The sequence below is a fragment of the Gavialis gangeticus genome, unplaced genomic scaffold (assembly GCF_001723915.1).
Source record: "Gavialis gangeticus isolate Ggan-Ray unplaced genomic scaffold, GavGan_comp1, whole genome shotgun sequence".
Lineage (NCBI taxonomy): Eukaryota > Metazoa > Chordata > Crocodylia > Gavialidae > Gavialis > Gavialis gangeticus.
The window spans coordinates 9362657-9370420 of NW_017729019.1; the positions used below are offsets into that span (position 1 = coordinate 9362657).

A 7764-nucleotide genomic window follows, 5' to 3' on the forward strand; every position below is an offset into this window, starting at 1 on the left:
TTTTTTTTGCAGTTTCTCAGTTGGTTTAATAAAAGGTATCATCTCTGAATCAAGAGTTCTGGCTGTCTGCATTTCTTTTATGGAAGTTAGGTACCCGACTGCTAATGAAACCGCATGGGAACCGGGCACCTAAATCCCACTGGTGCCTGTAACCATTCCAGCCACTGGGAACTTTTCCTGTTGAAACAGGAGACCGCTTGCTGAAATATGTTGCTGCTAGCATATCGCCTTGCATCGAAGCCCCTCAAGCAGAGAAGCAACTTGTCCAAATTTACCGTGAGCAGCGGAGCCGCAGATAGGACTCGGGTGTCCTGCTTGCCAAACCTGTGCAGGGCCCACTAGACTCCATTTGAAGTCTCTGGGCAAGCTCAGCCAGAAAATAAAAATGAAAACTTTATTATGCATACGGTGCTGGGACTGAACGCTGCGCCCGCTGTACCGAACAGGGATCAAATGCCACTTCCTACAAGAAGTGTGGTGTGAGGGTAAAAACCGACCACGCAACATGAAGTGGAGAGTGCTGGCAAGGAATAAGTGGTGCTGAGGGGGAGGAGTGGAGCCTGGTAATGACAACTAGCTCTGTAAGCATTTTTGTTCACAGATCTGAAAATGCTTTACCAGCTCACATTATTGCCATTTTTATAGGTGGGGAAAACTGAGGCTCAGAGAACGGAGAGGGGCTTGGTCACCTTATGGATCAGCGGTTGAACTGGGGCTTCACTCTCCAGGCAGTGCTGGGGTCACTGTGCCCCGCGGGGGTGGGAGGCTGCCCCAGCACTGAGCTGACTGGAGGAGACCTCTGGGCTGGAGCGTGTCCAATTTAGCCACTGAAGTTAATAATTTATTTTTCTAGAAGTTGGCGCGCCTGCCCCGAGGCTGCAGCTGGCCTCTGAGGCCTTGGGCAGCCAAAATCCTAGACAGAGTGCAAGATTTTTATCAGCTCAGCAAACAATAGCAGAAGATGAAGGAAGATGCAGGCAAATTTGTTGGTAGTCTGGGGAACCCCAGAAGTCCCCTCCCCAGCGGCGGCTGTCTGTCCCGCTTCAGACCTGCTGGAAACAACATCCCCTCTTTCCAACCCATACACTTCTCGGTGGCACTTTTGGGACATCTGTGCAGCCAATTACGGATCTAAGCGAGACACTGTTTGTGAGTTGAGCTCCGTGCTCGGCGCTTGGATTCACTTCCTCATCCCGAGTTAAAAATTCACTTCTGATTGCTTAAGTGTTTCAATCTGAATAGTCCTTGGTGCAACTCTTTGCTTGACAGTTGCTCAACACTCAGCTTGGTTGAAATCTCAGCCCCTACCGCAGGGCATTTCCCCAGGTCCCCACGAGCGACCTGCATGCATTTCAGGTAGCAAAGCCGGGGCACTGAAGAGGTTAAGTCACCTGCATTTGAAACCAGCTGTAAACTGTGTAAGCTACTCCTTCCACGTGCGCTTGCTCGTGTGCTTAGAAACGCTTTAGGGAACTGCTATCCCACTGGGGTGTCAAAGAGATGTACCTAGGACGTGAATGAGTACCTGCCTTCAGCTACGAGAAGCAAATTAGCGCACTCTTCTGTAAAGCACAGTTCTACACAAAGGCTTTTGGGAGGTGGGCCAGTGATATCACCATCTTGCAGACACAAGCAACAGCGGGGCAGTGAAATGAATTGCCTAGGAATGAAGCACAGAGCCCAGGAATGTGGACTGCTAGGCCTGTGCTCTCACCATTAGCCTGACTGCCTCTCTCTGCCTTCATTTTGCTCCAGCAACCAAGCAGAGCACGTGCACGAGCTGTTAAAAATAAGCAGGCGGGTAGAAAAATGATGGATTGGTTTTCTTTGGCTGTGTTAAAATGGACTGCGATACCCCCACTGACCTCGTCTGGATCATTCCTTGGCCGGGACCCCGGTAAAGCTCGGGAGAGCAGCGTGCGGCGTGACGAGGAAGCGCAACTGCAACGATGGAGCTCAGCTGGGATCGTCCATCTCGGCACCACTAGACACTTCCCAATGGCAGGGCAGGCTCTAACCTGCCCTCAGCTTGCAGCAGTGGAGCTCGGATCGGGCCCTAAGCCAACGAGGAAGGGAAGAGCACCTCTTACAGGGGTCGGAAGCTGCTGAGAGTGGCCCTGGGCTGCAGGGAACTGCAAAGAGCTGGGCTAGGTGGATGCACTGGCTTGCTTCCCACCCCCTGCCTCCCCCCAGCTGCCTGCCCTGTTGGTAGCGTGCGCGTTTCCACCCAGATCACAACAGCAGCAGGCGTCAGCTAGGCTGCCCAGCCCGGGACCTCAGTTCCTCCTCAGTCCTTATTCTTGCAACACTGGAAGGACAAGGGAACTGTGTAAGATGGGGCTGGGGAAATGCACTTTATTTAGGCCAGAGAGTGAGTTGGCTGTGCTGAGTCTGCTGAAATGTAAATTAGGGGTCATCTGCATGTTAACGCCTCGCTTCCAATAAACCAGACACCAAATAGAGGTCCCTAGGACGCCGGTTTGTGTCATTTAGTTTCTCTCTGTTTCTTCTCTGGGGCACCGAGATTTGCTGCACAAATAATGAGCTTCTCAAGGAGCCTTCAAAGCCCACCACAAACTCAAATTCATTTTTATCCATAGCAGATAAGCCTTGTTGCTGCCATCAGACAGGGTTTCTGACCCCCCGTGCAGCTCAGCTGCCTCAGAGTCCAACTGATAGTGGCTAGTCATATGGGAAAGGGAGCGCCAGGTCATGCAGTGAGGATATCTCACCAAGGCTGTTTGGTCTGTGCTATGCAAGTGGTCACAGCGGAGAATCACAAAGGTCTCCTCTGCCTTTGGCAGTGCCAATGGGAGACATCATAACTAGATCAAACATGGTGCATTTGGTGTCAGTGCCCACTGACTTCAATGTGACCGGACTTTGGTCCCCTCCTCTGTAAAGTCTGACATTGCAAAATGACTCTGGCAGCAGTAGCCTGGTAGTTAGTGCCAAAAGTACTGTAAGCAGAGGGAGACCAGCGGTACAAAATTCCACCCTGATTTGCACCTCAGTTCAAGGTTGCCCAAAGGTTAGCGTCTGAATCCAAAAGTGGTGGCTTAACTTGTGTCATGGTGACTGACCCCCAATATCGGCACCTGCTTGGGGCTAAGATCCTTTGCTAAGAACACCTTACAACAGCTATTCCTGTTCAGCTTACTTTCAGGAACTAGCAAGAACGACATCTTAGCTTTCCTGGCATACACTGTTATAGCTGAGCTAGCATTTGCCATCTGTTCCTCCTTTTGGGGGTGCGGATATTGGGTGAAGTTCTGACACCGCAGAAGTAGAAAGAAATTCTGCTCCATTGCCTGGGCTGTCATCTACCCTACTGGTGTGGAAACCCGATGTTCGGGCACTTAGCACTGATCAAGTGTTTCTTCCTTAAACAGAAAGTTTTAATAGTGCTCTGTCTTAAAATGAGACCAGAAAGCACGTTTCATTGAGCTAAACTGACCTTTGTGGTCAGCCCAATTAAGTCCTTTAACATAAGTATAAATCCATAATTCCTTTTTCTCTGTCATTAGAAGTTGGTTGCCAGGCCTGCAGGAGAACATCGCTGTGATCTTTTGAGATCTTGTACATGGGTTGTATAGTTACAGAGCAATACTTTGCCATCGAGTTCAAAGATAATCTTTCTTTTCATACCATCGAGACAATACCAGTGATTTAACAAAAATGCTGAAAGGACCTGAAATACATATTAATGTCACCGTCTCAAGGTGTTCTACTTTTTTTATAAAAGGATAATCTACAGCCCTGTCCTGTGTCAGGATTCAGGGAAGGATGTAAGCCAGTTTGTGAGCTATAGTTGAGCTGCTGAAACATTTTCTCATTTGCTCTTCCTCAGTAAAATGCCATTTTCCAAAGGACCTTACACGTGATCCAAAGCACTCAGACTGAATATGGCCCAAGAGCTGAAAGCTGGCTTAGCCATCCTACCCATGCACGCAGTACCGCACCCCCTAGCAAACTGGCATCCTTTTATTTTGTGGCTGAAGTGGCCTTGCTTAATGCAGGAAAGGGAGGAAAACACAATGATATAGAAGTAGCTCTTTGTTATTCAGTGCCTCCTCTCTTGGAGCATCTTTGTGCTGCGGGTGCTGAGTGCTCTTTTTAATCTTGCTGAGTTTTGCAATGCAGCTGTGGATGGCGAGCAGGACTTTAGCCTGCCTCGTGAACCCTTGACAATTGCCACTGCATCCTGTTCATTAGGGGCGCAGCAGCTGCCATTCATGTGCCCTCTCTAAGTGGGCACATGGGACCGATTGCCCTATCACCCACCATTCATTATGCTACTGCTGAGCACCAGTTCCTTCTTACTGGTAAAGAAGTAAGAAGCAGAAAGCAAGAGAAGATGCAAAGACAGGAGGAGGAGGGCTTGGATGTTCAGCTGCCTTAGTTGGAGCGGGCAGCTGCAAGCATTATAGACAGCACACATGCTTGGGCTTATCTTAGCTGCTTTCACTCTTTTCAGTCTTGCTGTAGTGTGTATTAGCAGAATATCAACAAACTCAGTTACTGCTTTTTAATAATCACTAAAAATGCCATTATAGGTGCTTACAATGCTCCATCTATTGCTATAGGTCTCTCTATCCTCACACTTAGTCCAGCACTGTTTTCATAGTCTAGAAATATAGTTTAGTGACGGCTGGCCAGACTTGAAGGAAGCAGTGCCAGACAGAGCAAATGGTGAGTTGAACTCAAAAGCATAGCAGCAAGTGTCCCCTGGGACTCTCCGGTAGAGCTTCTCCTGAATACAGACTGCTACTAGGTTAGCACTTTGCCCTGTATACCAACTTTTAAAGTGTGCTTTACCTACCATAGGCTAAAATGGCTCTCTACTGCAGGCTTTCTTCCATGCTGTGTCTCGAGCTGGATTTACAGAGCTCCCATCTTTCCAGCACCGTTAGTATTTGCCCAGCTTTCTCTTCTCAGATCCAGTCCTCTTTAATGGCTCTTGGCCGTCGTCACAGATTCACACCACCAAGAAGACCAGAAGTGATCAAGGACCCTTAATGGAGTGATGGAGCGACCATCAGCACACTGCGCATGGGACTTGCAGTCTTGTCCTTTTGTATGCAACCCTTTTGATGACCTCAGATACTAATGATGTCATTGAAAAAAATGTAGAGGCTCTGATCAGAGAGAGCTAGCAGCTAGGAGGGGAATTTCCAGCAGTCTGGGAAACCGGTGAAAATTTTAGCACAAAGTACTAGTCCATTCAGCTCCGTAAATCTCATTCTGTCTCGTGCACAGCTCTGGGGCTATATTGCAAGAGCAGAGAGAGGTAGTTAACTGTGTTAGGCTAGATATGCACCTTTTATAGACTAACTAAATAAGATCCATATATCTACATCTATATCTAGCACAAGCTTTCATGAGCTCAAGCTCACTTTATGTATTCCAAAGCAGTATTCTAATGTGAATTAATTTATTAGCTTCTTTGAATCAAACTTGGTGCATCCTTCTCTCCCCCAGCCCCAAAACACTCTGTTGCTCAGACAAAGGGGAAGGTCCTAACATCAACATGATTATTGCTGTAATGTAGTAGCACCTTAGAGGCCCAGCTGCAGCCGAAGAGCCCATTGTGCTAGATGCTGCACAAACATAGGACAAAAAGAAATGGAGATGGATGAGCATATCAGACACTCAAAGATCTTCAGTGACTCCCATGTTACCTGTGAGTTGCAGTCTCAATGGCATGAAAACTGCATGTGCCTATGCATGACATGGCGGTTTTCTGATTCCAGACCAGTCTCTTAAAGTCATGCTAATGGAAGAAAATATCAGAGCATTGCAACATAGCCCAATTGAACTGAATGTCCACTTGACTGAACAGATAAGGATTGGGAAAGCAGAGTGGCATAATATCGTTTTTCTGTGGACATTTGAAAACTTCTTCGGGGTCAGCTCATTATCTTATCTTACGGATAGATGTAACAATTACACCAGGTTAAGACAGAGAAGAACTTACTGTCCATGAAGCTGATCTGCTGCAACTGTTTTGTATGTTTGCTGTCTCCCGCAGGAATTAAGAAATGGGTGCCTCTACGGTTAGCTTCCACTTCCAATAGAGGAGAGCAGACACACAAACTCTTACCATGGAGCAGCCAATACATATGAGGTTCCCCACTTCCCCTCCCTGTAATTCTGTAACCCAGACATGGTATTATTTTGTTGTGGTATGTTTTATCTGTTGCATGTTTGATGGTGTTAATGCAGATTTGGGGAATGGGGACAGCAAAGAAAACCTATTTAACATAGAAAAACCAAGGCTTTCTATATGGATGTGAACAGTGAGTAGCCATTGATAATGTCACGGTTATTATGGCTATTAGTCCAAAGTGAGCTTCACGTGTACTTTCAATGCACATTTGTGGGAAGATACAGTAAACAAACATACTCACTTCCTTCTGGGAGCTGAAGAACAACGAAGGTGTTATTCATGCACACGGTTTCCACATAGCTCAGAACAAACTGCCTTCATTAAGGGAAAAGTAGCTATGGTGAGTTTGTAAGACCAAGCGATGCAACAGATAGCCTAAAATGCTGAGACTCATGGCAGAGTTGGTAGCGTCTGTCCGAGGGCACAGTTTCTTTTAGTGGCAAAATGATTATAAAGATCCTGATCTTGCCTATTGCTCGTGTTTCGCGGCACTTTGAAAACCCGAGTGCATATTAGTTGCAAATCTGTGAAGCATTGTGGATTCCTGTTAGCTGAAGACAAATACTCCATTAAGCAGATCTTGCGATTAGTTCAATAGCGGTGATAATCTCTGTTGCGCGGTGCTGAATCAGTGCAATAAATGTGCAATTACTTACCTCCCAATGCCACCCGTTACTCCCGTAGATGGCAACGCGGTAGAAATGAACCTCCTGTTCCCTGCCAGGTTCAGAACAAAGCTCTTCAGGGAGCAGAGGCACAAGACACCAGGAGATATACACAGTCCTCTGGACCCACACAATCACTGTCCCTGGCTTAGAAACTCGAAATGCTTGGTTTTGCATTGGACGGGGTTCTTGAACACGCTTGTAGGGGATCCAGCATGGTAGCTTCAGGACTAGGGCTCAGACCTTTAGACTAATTTGTCCCTGTCTGCAGTGATAGTCTTTGCAGAGCTGTGGCACTACAGAAGCCACTGCACAATGAACATTTGCAACATCCGCCAGTGAAAATCAGAGGCAACGCAGCTGGACTCACCGGACATTGATGGAGTCAAACCCCTGTGTCGGAGAGGGGAACCAAGCCCGCAGCATTCCCTCGGTAAATTATTTGAATGAAGCCAGTGCTGGGGAAAAGCACTGAGTTGGCAGCTCTGAAAGGTGAAGTTCAGTGCCTCTTCCTGAGATGGATACAGCCCAGGCATTTTCCCCCGGGGCAAAGCATCAGGAGGGGAGGGTATTAGGAACGTGCTAGACCACAGCCATAATTCAACTGACCGTTCCTTTACTAAGACCCAAACATTTAGGGCAACCTTTATACAGTGACATCAACCAGGTTGCTACTGTGCAGTCTTCAGACTAGCTGCAAAAGCAGTTACCCTGAAATAGTAATGACAGTCACAAGCTTTTTATCAGATACTCACGACAGGGCTAACAATGGGAGATGCTGACTCCTGCTAGTTGGCTCTGACAGATCTGGCAGTCAAGAGCAGCCATCTACTGCTGGCTGTCCCCTTAAGTAACATTTCCCCAATAATCCTACATAATTTACCTCTTGGTCTTTGTGGGAATCTGTTTTCCTGGAAGAGCCGGCAGGGG

General features: G+C 47.4%; 1 protein-coding gene across 1 annotated transcript in view; it reads right to left on the reverse strand.

Annotated features, from left to right (window-relative positions):
• The window catches only part of PIGR (polymeric immunoglobulin receptor), a 48133-nt gene extending 40369 nt beyond the window's left edge, over positions 1-7764 (reverse strand). The window contains exons 1-3 of the mRNA XM_019513746.1: positions 7590-7764; positions 4823-5106; positions 1866-2056 (exon numbers count right to left, since the gene is read on the reverse strand). The gene's annotated coding sequence lies outside the window, so the exon portion shown is untranslated. The remainder of the gene's footprint in view (positions 1-1865; positions 2057-4822; positions 5107-7589) is intronic.